This window comes from Petaurus breviceps, unplaced genomic scaffold (assembly GCF_028583685.1).
Source record: "Petaurus breviceps papuanus isolate PSGF00001 unplaced genomic scaffold, PetGlider_PUasm1.0 81, whole genome shotgun sequence".
Lineage (NCBI taxonomy): Eukaryota > Metazoa > Chordata > Mammalia > Diprotodontia > Petauridae > Petaurus > Petaurus breviceps.
Window position 1 is genome coordinate 9,525,971 of NW_027186546.1, and position 21,183 is coordinate 9,547,153.

Consider the following 21,183-nt stretch of genomic DNA (forward strand, 5'->3'; position numbering starts at 1 on the left):
AGAGCTCTTAGTAGCTATTGTACCTATTGCAGAAGACTAATTAATGGAGTACCTTATGCTTGAATTGGGCTTTAAAAAACAAATAGAAATTCATTAAGTGAAGAGAACAGGAAAGGGCATGCCAGGTACAGGGAACAATATAAGCAGGAAAAGGTATGTTCTTTTAGGGATCAAAGCGTAGTACAGTTTGTTGAAACTTATGAGGGAGTAATGAGGTAGCTTGGTGCCAGATAGTGTAGACTCAGAGCCTTGAATGCTAGGAAACATACATTGAATTTTCCTTTGGAGACAAGAAGGAGTTATTAAAGATTTTTGAATAAAGTAGTAACATGATCGGACTAATGTATAAGAAACCTTATTCTGGCAGGACAGATTAGAAGGGTGAGTTTGATATTCCTCCCCAACTCTTGTGAAAACATCAATCTATAGTCCAACATGGAGCTTGCAGCAACTTATACCATGTTTCTTGGTCTTCTATTCTTTACCCCTTTCCATTTCTATGCAAGTGAGACCAAAATTAGCTTCAGGGGTCAACTTTGAAGGGAGAAAAATGTCAAAAAAGTATGGAGTGCTGACTGGGGAAAGGGAAAAGAAGGAATAAAAAGGGGAAGTGACTGGAGAATGGTAATGAGACTTGCAAATAAATGGTGTTAGTACTATTTCTGGAGTAATTGTATATATCTGGACCTTTATTCACTTGTAATATGAAGTGATTCTGGGTCGCTTCCTTTTTTTTTTGTTTTTGTTTTTTGTTGTTTTTTTGGGGGGAGGGGAGAAGGCAGGGCAATTGGGAGTAAGTGACTTGCCCAAGGTCACATAGCTAGTAAATGTGTTAAGTGTCTGAGGCCAAATTTGAACTTAGGTCCTCCTGACTTCAGGGCTGGTGCTCTATTCACTGTACCACCTAGCCACCCCAGGCCACTTCTTTTTACTTCCCTGAGTTACTACCAATCACCAGAAGTTTAAGAGGCGAGTCAAGGGGGAACAAAGCCAAAGAAGAATAACTGTCTAGATAGCTCTGTTTGTCATATGTTGTGATCTTGCAGCATCCTGACAGACTCTACAATTTTGGACAAATTCAAAATACTCTATCTCAAGACTTCTTAGGAAAAAAGCAACTTCTGTCGCAGTTATGCAAAGATTATGTACCTAGCAGGTAGATATTTAAACTCATGGTATAAACTCTCAAGAACACGGGTATAATATAGAGCAAAAGTGTCAGATATTGCTGCTTACAGCACTCCTAAGTACTACCTGAATCAGATCAAAATGCAATTGAGAAATATTTAACAAAATCAATAAAAACACAATATTACATAAATAATGTTAATATGTGGTCTTCTAAGTCAATATGTGACCAGCAGGGATCCTTATCATGGTTTGGTGTTCCCCATTTCTCTTAGAATTTGACAGTATAGTTTGTCCAAAGAATTGGAAATGATCATAGGTTTTAGAGCTAGAGGGGACCTTGGAGTCTAGAATAATGATTTTTAAGGAAAGCTTGGTCTAGCCATCTTTTGGGGGAGGAGAGTCTAAATTGCTAAAGATCCAGGGAGTTGTATTTCTTCCCAGATTAGGTAGAGACAAAAGTTTTTGTGCAATTGGATTGGGAGGGGGGAACAGTCTTCTGTTATAGCAACAGTTTTTAATTCTCTTTGGAGAAAACAAGAGAGAGAGTTGGAGAGAGAGAAAGTTAAGATGAGAGTGGTGATGGTAGTAGTGCCTGGAAGATGCTTTCTAGGAGATGTACTCAGCCTTGTACCATAATGGATCTTGTTTTTTCTCTAATTTTCTGTTAAGTGAAACCAACAAGGGTCAAAAGAATTGTCTACTCAGAGGAACTGCTGAATTAAAGATGAACCACTTTCTCCCTGTTTCTTGCCTTTTTGTTTTATTGCCGCTTACATAGGGTGTGTAGGGTGTTCAGGGAGGACTGGCATCTCTAGTGTGAGGGCTTGCTGAGCCCGTTTTAGGGCTGCTCATCCAGTTTTTGGTGTCTACCCATCACCTAACTCTCACCTGTGGCTCCAAGATGTTGCATGTAGAGCGGTCACACCTCAGTAAAACAATCACAGCAGATAGCCTAAACCAGGTTAAGGGGAACTAACAGGCCTCAAATCTATCAGTAAGTTAGGGGGATGTCTACCTCTCAAGCTTGTGAAGACTTCCTCCAGCAGAACAGGTAGATAAGAGTAATTTATTTCATCCACCATTAAGATGGCTGAAGCCAAGGTCATCCACCACATTTTGGGCCATTACCAGTTATCTTTTGTCCTATCACTGGACTTCAATAACTTTGGGAGAGAAAGTGAGGCTGATGACTTTGCATAATTCTTTCTCACTTAAATCCAATTCATGTGCAAGTCAAGACATTACCTGTGTTGTCCTTAGTCCTCTTTGAAATTGAAGACTGAACAACAGCAATGTAAAGTAAGCGATGGTTACCATTAAGAGTTTCTTTGTTTAAATTTCCTGACTGGCCATTTGTATGTTAGTAATGGTTCCTGATAGAGCTAGAATACTTTTTACTGCAACCAAGTATATTTGCAGTAGAGAGTGTGGGTCAGAAAGTAGTGAATGAGGTGCTTTGGATTAAACCAGTTAAGAGAACACCCGCCTAGATTGCCACTCAACAAATTGCTTGATGGCTTAGAACATTTTATGAATTTTGTTAATTATTGTATTTTAATCCTTCTAATTTTGCAGAGAAAGGAAGCCATAAGAAATAAAGACCTTTTGAATTTAAAGTAGGCATGTCATTCTTCACCTTTTGGTCCTCTCCAGCCACCCCCCCCCCCCCCCAGGCAAGAGAAGGGAAAGTGATTAGAGGAAGTAACTTTATAAAAATATCACACTCAGGGGTGGTCCTAATGGACCAATTAGTATAATGAGGGAGAATCAGTCCATCCAAAATCCAAAGAGAGAGAGGATAGTGCTTCTCAGCCAAACTGCCCACCACTACATCCATTGGACAACACCAGTTTAAACACCTCAGTTTACGTGAAAAATCAGAGTCCTAGAGAGACTACATTATTTTTCCCAGGTTACATGGTGATATGCAGCAGAGAGGGCATTCAAAACCACGTCCTCCAAATCTAACTCCGCGGTTCTTTCCAAGCTATCCATTTCTTCCAGTGTAATTTCATCCAATTTAGCAGGCATCCTCTCCACAACATACTTTTGAAAAATGGTCATTTGTCCTCTGCTTTAAGGCCTGTACTTATGGGGGGAACTAATTACCTCCTGAAGCATCCCATCCTACTTTTTGACAGCTCTAATTGTTTGGAAGTTTTACCTTCATATTGAACTGAAATTTGATTCAATTCCAACATGCTGCTCCTAGTTTTACTCTCTAGGGCTAAGAAAAACAAGTTTAATCCTTCTTCCACATGACAACGTTTCAGATACTTGAAAATAACTGTCACATCCTCCCCTAAGTCTTCTCTTCTTCAGGATAAATATCCTTAGTTCCTTCAACCAACCTTTGTATATTATGGTTTCAGGCATCTTCACCATTCTGGTTTAATCAATCAACCAGTTAATCAACATTTAATTTTTTTTCCATTTTTCAAATGATTTATTAACTTCTGATTTACATCATTAATTTCTGCCAGATTTTGAGTGACAAATTTTCTCCCCGTATTTCCCCTACCCACCACCCCAGAATAGCAGTCCCACAGGATATCCCCTCCTCCAATCTGCTCTCTCCCATATCTTCTCCCATACCTCCTTAGGCTTTTCCCGTAGGGCATGGTGGATCTCTATGCCTCAGTGCCTGTATATCTTATTTCCAATTACATGTAAAATAGTAATATAATAATAGTATATATAATTTTAACCATTTGATTTTAAAACTTTGAATTCCAGATTCATTCCCTTCCTCCCTTGTCACCCAACTTTACTGGGAAGATAAGCATTTCAGTATAGATTGTACATGTGTAGCTAATGCAAACCATTAACATAGTAGATATATTGTAAAAGACTGACTATAGTTCCCTGCCTCCTAGCCCACCACCCATTTGTTCTATTCTCTACTTTGATCCTGTCCCTTTTCAAAAGTGAATGCTTCCAACTTCCCTCCCACCCCCCAGCCTGCCCTCCCTTCCATCATACCCCCTCTCATCCCCTTCCCCCTACTCTCCTGTAGGGTGAGATACCCTATTTAGTGTGTATGTCATTCCCTCTCCAAGCCAAATTCAATGAGAATAAGGTTGACCCATTCCCTTTTGCCTTCCTATTCTTCCCCTCCATTGTAACCCTTTACCCTTGCCTCTTCTTTATGAGATAGTTTACCCCATTCTGTCTCTCTCCATCTCCTCTCATTATATTCCTCTCTCACCTCTTAATTTCACATTTTAAGTATCATCCCTTCCTATTAAATTGGTCCTGTGCCCTCTATCTATGTATACCTGTAAGCATATATACACACATTCACATATGTATTCATGCACCCATATATCCTCCGATATAGACATATATATGTATATACATATATACATATATATATATATATATTTCTATTCCCTTCAACTATTTTCATACTGAGAAAAGTTTCATCAGTTACAATTATCATTTTTTCCATGTAGGAATGTTAATAGTTCAACTTTGATCAATGGCTTATGATTCCTTTTCCCTGTTTACCTTCTCAAGCTTCTCTTGCTTCTTGTATCTGGATGTCAAATTTTCTATTCAACTCTGGTTTTTTCATTAAGAATGCTTGAAAGTCCTTTATTCCACTGAATGACCATATTTTCCCCTGAAAGATGATACTCAGTTTTGCTGGGTAGGTGATTCTTGGTTTTAATTCCAGCTCCTCTGCCCTCCAGAATATCATATTCCAGGCCCTTTGATCCCTTAGTGTAGAAACTGCCAGATCTTGTGTTATCCTGATTGTGTTTCCACAATATTCAAATTGTTTCTTCCTGGCTGTTTGTAATATTCTCTCCTTGATCTGGGAATTCCGGAACCTGGCTATAATATTCCTAGGAGTTTTCTTTTTGGGATCTTTTTTAGGAGGTGATCAGTGCATTCTCTCAACTTCTATTTTGCCTTCTCATTCTAAAACACCAGGGCAATTTTCCTTGAGAATTTCTTGAAGGATGATTTCTAGGTTCTTTCCCTGATCATGGCTTTCAGGTAGTCCAATAATTTTTAAATTATCTCTCCTGGATCTATTTTCCAGGTCAGTGGTTTTTCCCATGAGATATTTCACATTGCCTTCTATTCTTTCATTTGTTTGGATCTGTTTAACATCATCTTGATTTCTCTTAAAGTCACTAGCTTCCCTTTGCTCCAATCTAAATCTGAGGGAATGATTCTCCTCTTCTAGTTTTTGAGATTCTTTTTCCATCTGGCAAATTCGGCTTTTCAAGGCATCTCTGTCCTCATTGCCTTTTTGAGCCTCTTTTGCCAATTGAGTCAGTCTGTTTTTTAAGGTGTGGTTTTCCTCAGTCAGATTGTTGAGTCTTATTTTGTAATTTTCTTGCATCGTTCTCATTTCTCTTCCCAATTTTCCTTCTACTTCTCTTATCTGCTTCTTAAGGTGCTCTATAGCCTGTAACCAGCTCGTATTTTCCTTTGAAGCTTTTGGTGCAGGAGTTCTGACTTCACTGTCTTCCTCCTGTTCCATGCTTTGATCCTTTTTGTCCGCAAAATAGGAGTCTAATGTTGGAATCTTCTGTTTGTTTTGCTTCCTTTGTCTGGTCATGTCGCCCCTCAGTCACTTAACCCCTGGGCTTTTTGCCACAGTAGGACTCTGCCACCAGAAGGGGGGGCTTTTGTCCCAAACACTGGGGTTTTCTCAGCTGCCAGAGGTATTAGTTGGGTGGTGTCTCTGAGGTCTCCACATGCTCTGGCAAGCTGGTTGCACACCCCAGGACCTCCATCCTAGACTGGAATCCAGATCTAAGCAGGTTAAAGCAAGAGCAATTACCCCTCAGACTGGTGCTTGGTCCCCCTACACTCTGCAGACCAGGAGCTGAAGCTGCCACGTGGTGCTGGCTGGCTGTGCAGGTGTCTCAGCATCTTCTCACCCCAGGGGCAAAAGCCACGCACTCCCACTTACTGGGTCCCAAAGTCCAGACTGCACTGACCTCTCACTTTGTCCTTCGCATCTATGTGTTGATGAATCTGGAAACAGCCACAGCTGCTGGTGCTCTGGAGTCCCTCCAGCCCGTGGCTGGTTAGGCCCACCCTGGGTCTAAAATCTCTGGCTCACGTGGGTTTGGGCTCAGTTCCCAGAGCGCTGTGCTGGCCACTTGCTGCCGGCCTGCCGGGTTGTTCTCAGCAGGAGGTTACCTTATCTGTGTCATTTTGTGGGTTCTGCAGCTCCAAAGTTTGTTTAGAGTCCCCTTTTACATGGATTGGGGAAGGTGGTAGCCGAAGCCCTGCAGAGGTCCTGTTTCTACTCTGCCATCTTGACTCCACCCCCTTAATCAGCATTTATTAAGCACAATAGACTACAAAGAAGAAATTGAAACTGTCTTTCCTTTCCAGAAGGTGACAAATTACTGAGGGACCCAAGTGTATAGGGTACTATACTCACTCCCTTCACCTAAGGGTACTTCTACTCTGGACCCATGCATGTGATGTGGACTAGGTTCAATTTGGGAGAAGCTTGGACTCTACTGAAAGTGGGGCTAGCTTTTCTTTTGTCACACTCTTTGGCTAGAGAAAAGTTATTTGAGGCTTAGGTTTTTTTGACTCATATCCCCAAAGGGGAAATTAGAAAGCATCATTATACAATGTAAATCAAATATGGGATATTTTTTTTCCTATGCACAAAATAAATACTAATGGATGTAAAATACTCATGAAATGCATGGAAAACTTACATAGGATTCAATAACAACCTAACTACCATTATAGTCTGTTAAGAGACTGATATCTAAATCTCATCAGATTAAAAAGTTGAGTCAACTTGAATTTATTAAGTGCTTATAAGGCACTGTACTAAGTACTGGAAATAAAAAGAAAGGCAAAAAAACAAACCAAACCAAAAAACCCCAAACTCCTCCTTGTTCTGAAGGAAATTGCCATCAAATGGGTGAGACCACGCTGAAAAAAAGTATGTATACAAGATATATAAAAAGTGAACTGAAGGTTATGAGAGGGAGGGTGATGCTGACATTGAGAAGATACAGGAAAGTCTCCTTGCAGAAGGTAGGATTTTAACTGAGCTTTGAAGGAAGCCAGGAGGTGGAAATGAAGAGAGAGAAAATTCCAGTCATGGGTAATAACCATTAAAAAGGCATGGCATCAAGAGATAAATGAGGCCGTCAAGGAGGCCAATGTTTCTGGACTGGAGAATACATGGAGGGGAGTAAAGTATAAGAAGACTGAAAAGGTAGGAAGGCATTAGGTTCTGAAAGGCTTTTAAAGCCAGAGGATTTTATATTTGTTCCTGAAGGAGCCATGGGAGTTTATTGATCAAGGGGGTTTGTGGCATGAGGAATCCTGTGCTTTAGAAAGATAATATTCTCAGCTTAGTGGGGAGAGACATGAGGCAGGAAGGCAACCAGAAAGCTATTGCAGTGGTCCAGGAGAAAGGTGAGGAAACCCTCTACCAGGGTGGCAGCAGTGTCAGAGGAGAGATGGGAGAGTACAGTAGAGATGCTATAAAGGTAATTAATAAGACATGGCAACATATTGGTCATGGGGGTGAGAATGAGGAGTCGCATATAACACTCAAGTTGCCAGCCTGGATTGGTGCGAGGGATGGTGGTGTACTCCATAGTAAATAGGAAAGTTGGGAAGAGGGGAGGGCTTATGGGGAAAGATAATGAATTCTGTTTTGGACATGTTGAGTTTAAGTTGTCTGTGTCTTAAGGTGCCATCCAGCTTAAGATGACCAATGGGCAGGTAGACATGGATACAAGTCCTTTCAAACTCACAAGGTCACGTCCAACCTTGTATATGTCTATCCAGTAATAGATACTCATTAACCTAAGATCAGGAAAGAATAGACAAAAAGAGGCATCTGCAAACTGAGACTTAGGTTCTTTTAGGTGCATTATGTCCTTGATTTGCTGTTTATTCACAGGTGCATGGTGGCTGAGGTGGAGGACAGAGATAGTGCTTCTGCTCTACCCTTTGAGGAAAGCAACTTCATATCTTAGATATATGGAGGTGGAACAGACAGAGAGAGTGCTAAGAGAGGGGTCACTCCACTGGTATACTGGTAAATGTTTAAGAACTGGGCTTTCAAAAAAATTGATGCATCATTAACACTTTCTTAAGTCTAGATAACCAACAAAATGATAAATCAAGCCCTGATTTGTAGTAAGTTGTGAATGCTCACACTGAAACTGTAATGTGGGCTCAACTGGCTCCATCTTATCCCTGGGTCACTTCCACTAAGTCATCATTTCTTTCTGTTCAGCAGCCATTAAGAGGACTGCCTCCAAACACAAAGCCCTTTCACCACTGATTTACTTTAGAGCTAGAAGCAGTCAGAAAGGTTGTTATTCCCAAAGGATGGAAGCATTGAGTCATCATCTCTCTGGAGTCCCTGAAAGTTTCTAGGGGACCTCTAGGCACATACATAATCTTTGGGATGGCCCCTCAAAGCCATATACATAGCTATATGCAAAATAGACACAAAAGAAATATAAGGCAATTTTTTTTTTTGGGGGGGAGAATATTACCAGCTGAGGGATCAGGAAGAGGCTTATGTACAAGGTATTACTTGAGGTGATATTTGAAAGAGAATACTGATCTTATGAAGTAGAGGGCTAGAGCTAGTACATTCTAAGCATGGAAGACAGCAAATGCAAAGGTAAGAAATAATGTATATAAGTTCAATAAGAAGACCAATTTAGTTAGATTGTAGGATGTATTGTGAAGGGACTAATACCTGTTAAGATTTCCTTTGTCTTCCCTTTATGCCCTCCATAATATGGTTCAGGTTAGTTTTCATGCCCATTATCACTTATTATCCCCATCATGGGTTAGTTTCTCCTAAAAAGTAACAAAGGTGTCCCTAGGACCTAATTCATCTAGCCATATTGACAGGACTTTCTGGTCACTAAGGGCATAAAAATCCCAAGCTCAAGGAGCCTCTCAGACTTGGTAGATGCCCTGATAACAAAGGAGTCACCATACCCTCCCTTGCTGACCAGATAGGTTTCCATAAGCAAGAAGACATGTCTACAAAAACTGAAGGTGCAATGACTTCATGTCGTCCCAATATGGAACCTAGACTAACATGGTGCCAGCATCAGGCCTACCCCTAATATGTCTGAAGGGAGGAAATGTGTTATTAGAACCAGAAAGGTAGATTGGGACAGTTTATAAAGGGTTTTAAATGTAAAACAAAGGAATTTATATTTGATCCAATTATAATAGACAATTCCTAAAGTGTTTTGAAAAATGAATTGCTGCTGTTGACTGTATACTTTAGGAACATCACTTTGATAGGTGTGGGGAGGCTAGATTAGAGCAGAGACACTTAAATCAGGCAGGCTATTTCAACAGTTCAGTCTATGTCTGGTTACCTTCTGGATACATTACAGTTTGTCAATATACTTCCTAAAATAAAGTATCCAGGACTGAACACAAATACTCTAGATGTAGTATGAACAGGGTAGAGTGAAACAGGACTCTCACCTCTGTTCTGGGAAATTTGCTTCTCTTAATATAACTTAAGATTATATTAGCTTTTTTGATTACCATTTCACTTTGTTAACTTTTATTGAACTTGTCTATAAAATCCCCCAGGTCTTTTTCTCATGGGCTATTATCTAGCCATGTGTTCCCATCCTATATATAAATGAGTTTTTTCAGTCCAATTCTAAGACTTTACATTTATCTTTATTAAATTTTATCTTATTAGATTTGTCCCATCATACTAGCATACTGAGATATTTTTGGACCATGATTCTGTCATTTCACAAAGCAGCTATCTTTCCTAGTGTCATGTCATATGAAAAATTGATACTCATACCATTTATGCTTTCATCCAAGCCATTTGTGAAAATATTGGAAAGAATAGAGCAGTGTGGAACTTTACTTGGTGAGTTCTTTTCCATTTGGCTCTGATTGTTCAATCAATTTTGAATATACTTAACTGTACTCTACTTTTCACTTCATTCCATCTTGTCATAAAGGTATTGGGATAGATTTTCAAATACTTGCCAAATTACAGGTATGTTATACCAATGACATCATCTTTATTTACCAGTCTAGTAAACCTATATAAAAAAGAAATGGGGGCGGCCAGGTGGCTCAGCGAGTAAGAGCACCGGCTCCAGTGTCGGGATGACCTGGATCAAATCCGGGCTCAGATACTCAGCACCACACCCAGAAATAATAACTGGCCGTGTAACCTTGAGCAAGTTACTTAACCCCAATTGCTTTAAAAAAAAAAAAAGAAATGAAGTTGGTCTTGATAACTTATTCTTGATGAACCCATGATAGATCTTAGTGGTTACTGCTTCCCTTTCTAGGTGCTCACAAACCCTCCTGCTCTAGACCAGGACTTCTTAAACTTTTTCCACTCAAGACACTTTCAGTGCTTCAGTTTGAGAAGCACTGCTCTAGACTTTTATTAGGATTCAAAGTGAAGCATATTAGGATATTATTTGAAGGATTTGTCTTTTTAGAAATTGAATGAGAAAAACATCTTGGCATCAAAACTCAATAAAAGTTTGATATTGAAGATTTATAGGGAGTTAGCACAAATCCATAAGACTATGGGCATTCCCAATAGATAAATAAAGGGTTCAAATGATAAGCAAGAATGTTTTTCTAAATTAGAATTGCAGATTATAAATGACCATTGGAGATGTGCTCCAAGTTACTAATTGCACAAATACAAATTAAAATAACTGACATGTTTTCCCTGCACATCCTAAAAATTGGCAAAAGTAACAAAAAATGGACACAGTCAATGTTGGTGAAGGAATACCGAAACATTAATAATACACTGTTGGTGGAGCCGTGATTTTGTTCAATTGTTCTGGATAACGGTATAGAATTATAAAAGTGGTTAAACTGTTTGTCCCCTTATACACAGAGATCCCAGTACTGGGCATATAACACAAGGAGGTATTTTTTTTACCTCCTTTTGTTTTTTTAACAAAAACAAAAACCCCCCAAAAAATAAAAACCAGGAACAAAGATGAAATATATAGCAAATTATTTGTGGCAACATCTTTTATGGCAACAAAGATCAACTGGGACTGTATATCTAGAAATAACTGATGTAAAAACAAAAGGCAAACTTAAAAAAAGAATCAACCTCCTTTTAGCAGATGCTAGATCTTTGTGGTAATAGCTACTTATATTTTGCATATTAGTTTTAAAATATGACTGATGTGAGGAAAATATTTAGTTATTTAACAACATGAAAAGATTCTCTGTTTGAATTTATATTACCCTGGTAACTAATTTCTGTATAGGGAAACAGGTAAATGAAGAGAAAACATTTAATGAATAATCTTGTCTATACTGTAACTACAAGCCTTTTGAATTCTTTATTCTCAGCCATAAATTCCATCCTTGAGGGACCAATATAAAATTGATCTCCTGCATTGTGCTTTCTCTTTAATTTGTAATCAAGATATATTATTAAATGTTTACTGGTTTGAATATAGTAACAAGGTAGTTAATCAGTAAGAGATATGCTAGGACAGTATCTCTTAAAGAATATTTTAAAATACCAGTATTCAGGTTGTGTTATAGCATCTGGTGTAGATGAAAGAAGAATAAGAATTTTAAGTTACAGTGACATTCCTCATGTAATGGACTATGGTGAACCTCACTCTCAAAATGCTCAAAAAGACCTATGATCTTACTGATTCTGGGGTTCTTTACAGTGATCCAGATTGCAACTCATCTATGCCTACCCATTCATGTCCTCCCCAAAGTATACCACGGGGGATCCCCTCATTGTGTTGGTGGCACTCCTCACTTTTTTCCTGACAACACAGGGGTACAAACAGAGAACTTTGATTATCCATCTGTCATCTCTTTCTTGTAACCAACCCATCTTCTCTTTTGGTTCTATAGTTCTTTCATAATCAGTTGGTATAGTTAATTTTCATTGTAAAATGATAATGATAATAACAATAATAGCATTCATATAGAAAAGTATTATCTTGCTTGATCGTTTTGAGATAGATGCTATTATTATCCACATCTAATAGTTGAGGAAACTGAGGTCCAGAGAGGAGATGAAATTTAAACTCAGCTCTCCCTGACTCCATCTGTACTGTATCCGTTATACCACTTAGCTGTCAGACCAGAGCAGATCAGTGTTTTCTCATGTAGATGCTAAGTAACTAGATGAGGTTCATAAATAGCAAATGCATCAGAGTTGGAACTTGAATCCAGGTCCTCCTAAATCCCAGGCCAGGCCTTTCTTTCCATGTCTGTTGTTATTTACTTAAAATTTCAATTTAGCAATAGTTAATGAGAAGATTTGAAGCCTGACAACTAATAAATAGACCAGTGTGACAGATACCCTGGTGATACAATGATTACAAATTAATGGGCAACAGTGTAGTTTTATTTTTTCCTGAAATTATTCTCAAAATTACCTCCCTCTAACTCTGAAGTGATTAAGCAGAACAGCTCAAACCAATGCTTTTCCCCAAAATCACCCTCCATCTTTACGGAAAAAAAAAAATAAGAGTACAAGATTGAAGAATGTAATTCATGAGGAAGACGAGTGGATCACTGGAAAAGCTTGAGAGAGAAAGCTGGGGACCACAAGACAAAGATGAAGAACATGAACACATCAACTTCTAAAGAAACAATGAACTGGATTATTAACCTTATGATAGGCTTGCAGTATCTTATAAGCTAGAGTCTAGCTTCCAAGCATTTAGTACAAATGATTTTCTATAAATATGATGAAAATGAAAGAGGAGACATGAAAAGGAAGAAAATGTTGGATTTATTTTTACTACCGCAAAAAGTTTTGTTAAAACATATGACAAAAGTTAAATGCCATTAGAAAATTCTCCATTTTGCCTGGTCATTCACTCTAACTCTGGAAAATGCATAAATATTAACTGTGCTATGCTTCTTAATTTTATGTCTAAGTGCATTGTATCTGAAGAATGCCAAGGCCTTGGGTGTTTAACAATTGTGTATAACATGTAATCTAAGATTAATTTTTTGGGTTTGTTTTAAAGCAAAGGCACTGGAAAATTAAATTAGAGTAGATCAAAAGCTATCTTTGTAATATACCTTACACAGTATAAATTAAAAAATTGAAGCATCTATTGGGATAATTCAGGCCCCCAACACTTACTTTTAATTTAATTATCTGCCAGAATTATAATAATAGCATAGGTGTATTTTGGGCCTGAATGGTAATCTTCTACTTCACTCTGAGTAACTTTATAAAGCAGGGGTTGATAACATATGGCATACATTCCAAAGGTGGCAAATGAGAGCACTTGGCCCATTTGCTAAGGGGGACGGTTATGTTAGATGAACTTTTACATTCAATGAATCTATAATCTGAATTACATCTTAAAGTTGCAGCCTTGGACCGGCACAATCTATTTTTGTTTTGTCAAATACATCAATGATTCTGTGTCCTCATCTGTGTGGACACTTCTTCCAGTGGTGTAGATTGCAACCTGTGTGAAATGAAATAATTTTTAAAATGTACTTTTTCTTTATTCCCCAAAGTAAAGCCTTAGATTTAAGGTCATTTTTTCTATCTAAAAATTATTCTAGAGTTCCAGCAGGAGGTCAGAGAATCATCCTCGATTTCATATTGTATAATAAGATGTGAAAGTCTTAACTTAAGTTTCAATGTGGTGAAGGTAACACAAAAGTTTAGTGGATTTCAGGTTCTGCCAACATGGGAAAGCTTTGAATATGATACTGTCTATTGACTATCTCTGCAAATAGCTATTATACCAAGTAACTAGAATACCCAAGTTTTGAAAGGCCCATCACCAGCAAGTTATTAGGTAGTGAAGAGAAATTAGGAGAGTAATTCTTTGACTATGGTACCCTGTGAAACAAAGAAAAATATAAAATTGTTTTTGGTCAACAAACATTTATTAAGTTGTTACTGTATACAGGCTCTGTGCTAAACACTGGAGAAAGTGAAGAAAGAAAAAAACAGTCTTGTGTGGTTCTTTTCTGTTTCTGCAGTAACAGTGATGGAGTATAAGAAAAGGAGGTAGAGTGCTAGGAATCACAAATTGTTTATGCATTAATATGTTCTAAATGTGAGATACTTATTCAATGACCAACAAATTGAAATGTTCCTTGATGGATTGAAATATGAAAAATTTCATTATTGCCATTCTTTTGTTAATGAAATCAGAAGATATGAAGAAATTGTAGTTAAGTGAAAGGACTTAAGAGGTGTCTTTGGAGAGACAAATTCAGGAATCGGTGGGATTTTCATTGTGTTTCTCAAAGCATCAAGGAAGATTACTTCATGGGCTATTACCTTTATGCTTCTTGTGATAAGCATATTGAAAAAATTACCATGATGGAGGTAACTGTAGTCTAGGGGTAAACATCTGTTATAGAAGATGATGAAGAAGAAAAAAATTGTGAAGAATTTAACAAGATCCTTCCAACCAAATCAATATGTACCTTGATTTTTGATGTCGTCATTGTGAAAGGAGAAGCATCCTGGTGTGGTGGACAGAAAGCTAGTCTAGGAGCCAGGGACACCTGGGTTCAAGTTCTGCCTCTGACATATTCTGGCCCTGTGACCCTGGAAAAGCCAATTAAACCTCTCACTGCTCTAGGTAACTAAGATTGGTTACAAAGAGAGTGTTGACCTGTCTTTGTCCTTATCTCTATCTCTATCAACATGAAAATGGACATTGGGGATGACTGTATCAAGTCCCAGAGTAATACTGGGTTTCCTCAGTAAGATACACAATTATTGGCATAGTCCACACAGGAAGAACAGAGGGTGAAAAATATGAACAGCTACCCTGGGGCAGCCTTTTAAGTAAATCCCTAAGTTTATATCTATATCTAGCTATCCTGTATCTTCTATTTATATTTGTATTTCTGCAAGTTGTCTCCTGCTCCTGGAATATAAGTTCCTTGGGGTCAGTGATTATTTAACTTTTATTTTTGTAAAATTTTTGTTAAAAAAAAAAGATCAGCACAGTGCCTGGCACATAATAGACACTTAATAAATACTTTGTTCATTGATTTATTGAATTACTGACATCACTTTAATGTCATTGCTTTGGGACAAAGAAGGCATAAATGTAGTGTCATTGCTTCTGAGGTCTTGTGTAAAACAAGGGTATCGTTCACCGTATTTACCTGTTGTCGTCAGAGCCTTAAGCAACAAACAGGGTTATTCTGTAATGAATATGTAATAGGTGGGCTCTTTATTCTTTGGTGGACCTTGAGTCTACTAATTTGCTATTTCCAGAATTTTTCAAAGGTCTTTACACATAATTTGGGTGTGGTGGTAATTATATGCATCTTCTATTTTATGTTTCATCTTGTATGCAAATTGTATTTCAACATACTGAACTGACAGCTTAGTTTTCCAAATAGCTTCTGTGAATTATTTAAGAGCCTGTGAACTGCAAACTTGTATTCTAACAAGGTCAATTAAATACTTCATCTAAATGACTAATTATTAGACTTTCTTTGTCTGTGAAGGAAGATGGGAGATAGTTGTTGAGGAGGGGTCTGATATTGAATGAAACCTTTAAAGCAAATTGTGTATATTCTGTATAGTTAATAGTGTTTTTGTGTATCGCATCAGTTGATCAACTCTTCCTCTTACACAATTTGATCATGAGGCCTTTCATTGATCTCTTTAGAAAAATATCAATACTTGAATTGACTTTAAAATTCACTTTCTCCTTTAGAAATTGAAACAGTGAGCTTTGGATTAACTGACTCAGTAGTACAATAAAAACTCCATTCCCCTTCCCTGGCTCACTGGAAAGGAGTTTTCTTAAATATAGGTTTTCTTAAAATGTCAATTAGTATTTCTCTGTTTCAAGGGATATGTGATCTCACTAATGTTGTTACTCCTTACAATGGTGAAGGTCATAACCCATCCTTGACTTCTCATAATGTGAATCTTTGTTTTCCTGTCAATCTTCCACAGGAGTTCCACCCACCCAAAATGAGGTCTTTCTTTTAGATTTCTTAACATGGATTTAAGAGGAATGCTAATGACATTTGTCAGTCATCCATATCTCTCTTTTAGTACCATGGTCAGCCTACCTTTTTAGTAGTACATTTCTAATGATATCCTTTATATTGCCTCTAAGTTTTCTTTGGCAACATGTTCCGGACTACTCATACCTACTATGTACCTTTGGGTGACTCATAATTTAACTCTTTGGAAGCTGTGGCATTCCATGATTCATAGCCACATAGCATCACTGGAAGAGTATTGATTTTATATCCTTTGACCCAAAGATACTACTGCTAGGCATATACTTGAAGGCTATCAAAGATAGAGGTAAAGGTTCCATAGAAACAAAATTAGTTATGGTAATAATTTTTGTAGTAGCAAAAAATTGGAAGGAAAGTAGTAATGGTTGCCCATTTATTGGGGAATATCTAAACAAACTGTATTATACCGATGTGATAGAATATCATTGCATTGTTAAGAAGCAAAAAATATAAAGAATTCAGAGAAACCTGGGGACACTTATATGAAATGATATAGAGAGAAGAAAACAAAGTAGGGAAGATTTTGTACTGCAGCCATAATGCTGTAAATGCAAATAAACATATAGTGAAAGACTTCAGAACTCTGATCAATGCAGTTTACAATGATGATTTCAGAGGACTTTATAGTGAAGTAAAATAAATAAATAAAGACATGGTGGATTATAGGTACAAAATAAGGACTACATTGTTAAACATGGCCATTAGATGAATTTTTTTTTCTTAACTGTACTTTGTTATAGGGAAAGATTGGATGACAGGGAATGAATATCATTGGGAAGTGAGAACAATATGAAAAAATAGAATCAATAAAACTTATTTTAAAAAAGAATATGGGGGTGTAGTCAAGATGACGGAGTAGAAGCAGGACCTCCATGTGGCTCCAGCTTCCACCTTCCCCAATCCATGTAAAAGGGGACTCTGAACAAACTTTGGAGTTTCAGAACCCACAAAATGACACAGCTAAGCTAACCTCCCACTGAGGATAGCCTGGCAGGCCAGCAGCAAGCAGCCAGCACAGAGCTCTGGGAGCTGAGCCCAGGCCCGTGTGAGCCAGAGGTTTTAGCCCCAAGGCGGGTCTGACCAGTTGCAGGCCGGAGGGACTCCAGATCACCAGCAGCTGTGTCCATTTCCAGAATTAGCAACACATAGATGTGAAGGACAAAGTGAGAGGTCAGTGCAGTGTGGACTTTGGGACCAGCAGTTGGGAGAGCGTCGGCTTTTGCCCCCAGGGTGAGAAGCTGCTGAGATGCCTTGGCTCAGCTGGTGCCATGCCATGTTGCAGCTTCAGCTCCTGGCCTGCAGACTGTAGGGGGACCAAGCGACAAGTCTGAGGGGTTATTGCTCTTGCTTTAACCTGCTTGGATCCAGATTGCAGTCTAGGGTGGAGGTACTGGGGTATATGACCAACTTGCCAGAGTGTGTGGAGGCCTCACAGAGGGCACCCAAATAATAGCTCTGGCAGCTGAGAAAACCCCAGCATTTGGGACAAAAGCTCCCCTGTCTGGTGGCAGAGTCCTACTGTGGCAAAAAGCCCAGGGGTCAAGTGACTGAGGGGCGACATGACCAGACAAAGGAAGCAAAACAAACAGAAGATTCCAACATTAGACTCCTATTTTGGGGACAAAAAGGATCAAAGCATGGAACAGGAGGAAGACAGTGAAGTCAGAACTCCTTCACCAAAAGCTTCAAAGGAAAATACGGGCTGGTTACAAGCCAGAAAGGACCTTAAGAAGCAGATAAAAAAAAAGTGGAGGAAAAATTGGGAAGAGAAATGAGAACAATGCAAGAAAATTACAAAATGAGACTCAACAGCCTGACTGAGGAAAATCGTACCTTAAAAAACAGACTGACTCCATTGGCAAAAGAGGCTCAAAAAGGCAATGAGGAGAAGAATGCCTTAAAAAGCCAAATTTGCCAGATGGAAAAAGAATCTCAAAAGCTCAATGAGGAGAATCATTCCCTTAGATTTAGAATGGAGCAAAGGGAAACTAGTGACTTTATGAGAAATCAAGACGATGTTAAACAGATCCAAACAAATGAAAGAACCTAGAAACCATCCTTCAAGAAATTCTCAAGGAAAATTGCCCTGCTGTTTTAGAACCAGAAGGCAATGTTGAAAGAATCCACCAGTCACCTCCTGAAAAAGATCCCAAAAAGAAAAATCCTAGGAATATTATAGCCAGGTTCCGGAATTCCCAGATCAAGGAGAGAATATTACGAACAGCCAGGAAGAAACAATTTGAATATTGTGGAAACACAATCAGGATAACACAGGATCTGGCAGCTTCTATGCTGAGGGATTGACGGGCCTGGAATATGATATTCTGGAGGGCAGAGGAGCTGGAATTAAAACCAAGAATCACCTACCCAGCAAAACTGAATATCATCTTTCAGGGGAAAATATGGTCATTCAGTGGAATAGAGGACTTTCAAGCATTCTTAATGAAAAAAACAGAGTTGAATAAAAAATTTGACATTCAGATACAAGAAGCAAGAGAAGCTTGAGAAGGTAAACAGGGAAAAGAAATCATAAGCCACTGATCAAAGTTGAAATATTAACATTCCTACATGCAAAAAACGATAATTGTAACTGATGAAACTTTTCTCAGTATGAAAATAGTTGAAGGGAATAGAAATATATATATATATATATATATATATATACATATATATATGTCTATATTGGAGGGTATACAGGCATATGAATACATATGTGAATGTGTGTATATATATATGTTTACAGGTATACATAGATAGAGGGCACAGGACCAATTTAATAGGAAGGGAAGATACTTAAAAAGTAAAATTAAGAGGTGAGAGAGGAATATAATGAGAGGAGATGGAGAGCAACAGAATGGGGTAAACTATCTCATATAGAAGAGGCAAGGGAAAATGGTTACAATGGAGGGGAAGGTTAGGAAGGCAAAAGGGAATGGGTCAACCTTATTCTCATTGAATCTGGCTTGGAGAGGGAATGACATACACACTAAATAGGGTATATCACCCTACAGGAGAGTAGGGGGGAAGGGGATGAGAGGGGGGATGATGGAAGGGAGGGCAGGCTGGGGGGTGGGAGGGAAGTTGGAAGCACTCACTTTTGAAAAGGGATGGGATCAAAGTAGAGAATAGAACAAGTGGGTGGTGGGATAGGAAGGAGGGAACTATAGTCAGTCTTTTACAATATATCTACTATGTTAATGTTTTGCATTAGCTACACATGTACAATCTATACTGAACTGCTTATCCTCCCAGTAAGGGTGGGTGACAAGGGAGGAAAGGAATGAATCTGGAATTCAAAGTTTTAAAAATCAAATGTTTAAAATTATATATGTATATATACTATTATTAATACTGTTTTACATGTAATTGGGAAATAAGATATACAGGCACTGGTGCATGGAGATCCACCATGCCCTACTGGAAAAGCCTAAGGGGGTATGGGAGAAGATATGGGTGAGAGCAGATTGGAGGAGGGACTATCCTGTGGGATTGCTATTTTGGGGTGGTGGGTAGGGGAAAAATGGGGAGAAAATTTGTAACTCAAAATCTGGTGGAAATTAATTATGTAAATCAGAAGTTAATAAAGCATTTGAAAAATGAAAAAAAAGAATATAAAGAACAACCTTTTTTTTCAGAAGGAGGCTAGATGTTTTTAAAAGTACTCATAATTTTAAATATTCATTGTATTCTCCTCTGTGTTGAATTCTTGATCTAAGCTTATTGTCCATCCACAATTACTCTGAATGTTATTTATCTGGTACATGCCTTATAGTAGTGGTTCTGGTTCTTACAAACTAGCTTCATTGGTCATTTGTCTAATTAGATATCATAGTCTGGACATGCATTATTTATTCACTTGCCTTTTCCTCTTTTGGCAGTTAGGTTGAACTGTCTTGAGTGTTAGGCCTCTATCTGTCTGGATATCATCCATGACAATGGCAGATGCTTCTGGTGAGTGTACATCTTTCTAATTTATGCCTCACTTGATATGAACAATTAGAAGGTTGTTGAACAAAGTTATCACTGTTGTTAGATTTTTCATGGAATTTAGTATGATTTTTTATATCTTCCTGTTGAAGGAGATACTTTAGACAACATGTTGCTTTATTGAATTTTTTTTTAATAGGACATCCTCTTTACTTTGTCTCTTGTAGCTTCTTTGGAGAGCAGTAAGAGAGGAGAGTAGGAAGGAATAATGGGGAGTAGAGGATTTCTCTGTCCTTCCTGCCAGGGATAAATGATGGCCACTTGCACCAGAATCATAGAATAGAGGTAGATTGTGGCCCCAAAACATAATTCACGGTCAATTTCAACTTCTGTGTAAAAGGGGGAAGATTTTGGGATTCTTCTTGCCAGAGGAGTGTTTCCTTCATAGCACCAGCTTTGGGGGATGCTTTGTTATTAGATATTCTGAAGTTTGGGAGTTCTCAAGTTCCAGAATTTGAGCATCAGACCTCATAAAGAAAAAATGTGATTTCCTGATAGAGGAAAGTTATTTGTTTGAAGAATAGTCTCTACAATTCCTGTATAACATAGTAAATAGCATGCTGAACTTGGAATCAGGGAGATCTGGATTCAAATTCTGCCCCTGATATTTACTAGCTGGGAGAATTACTTAGTTTTTCTGAACCTCAGTTTCGTCTTTTGTAATACAAAGAAAATAATACCAGTGGCACCAGCCTTACAGCAGAGGTTCTTAATTTTGGGTGTAGGGATAGATTTTGAGGGATCCACAAACTTGGATGGGAAAAAATTGCATCTTTATTTCAATATAATTGATTCCTTTGTAATCCTATGTATTTTATTTATGCATTTTAAAACATTATTCCTAGGAATCCACAGGCTTTATCAGACTCTCAGAAGAATTTGTGACATAAAGAAGTAATTAATACCTGCCATAATAGGGCTGTTGTGAGATAAATGAGATAATAATGTATGTAAAGTGCTTTTAACTTTAGCCTGCTGTGTCTCAGACATTATTGTTGTAGTCAGGAAGTCAGGAAGATAAGTTCAACTTTGGTCTCAGATACCTACTAGCTG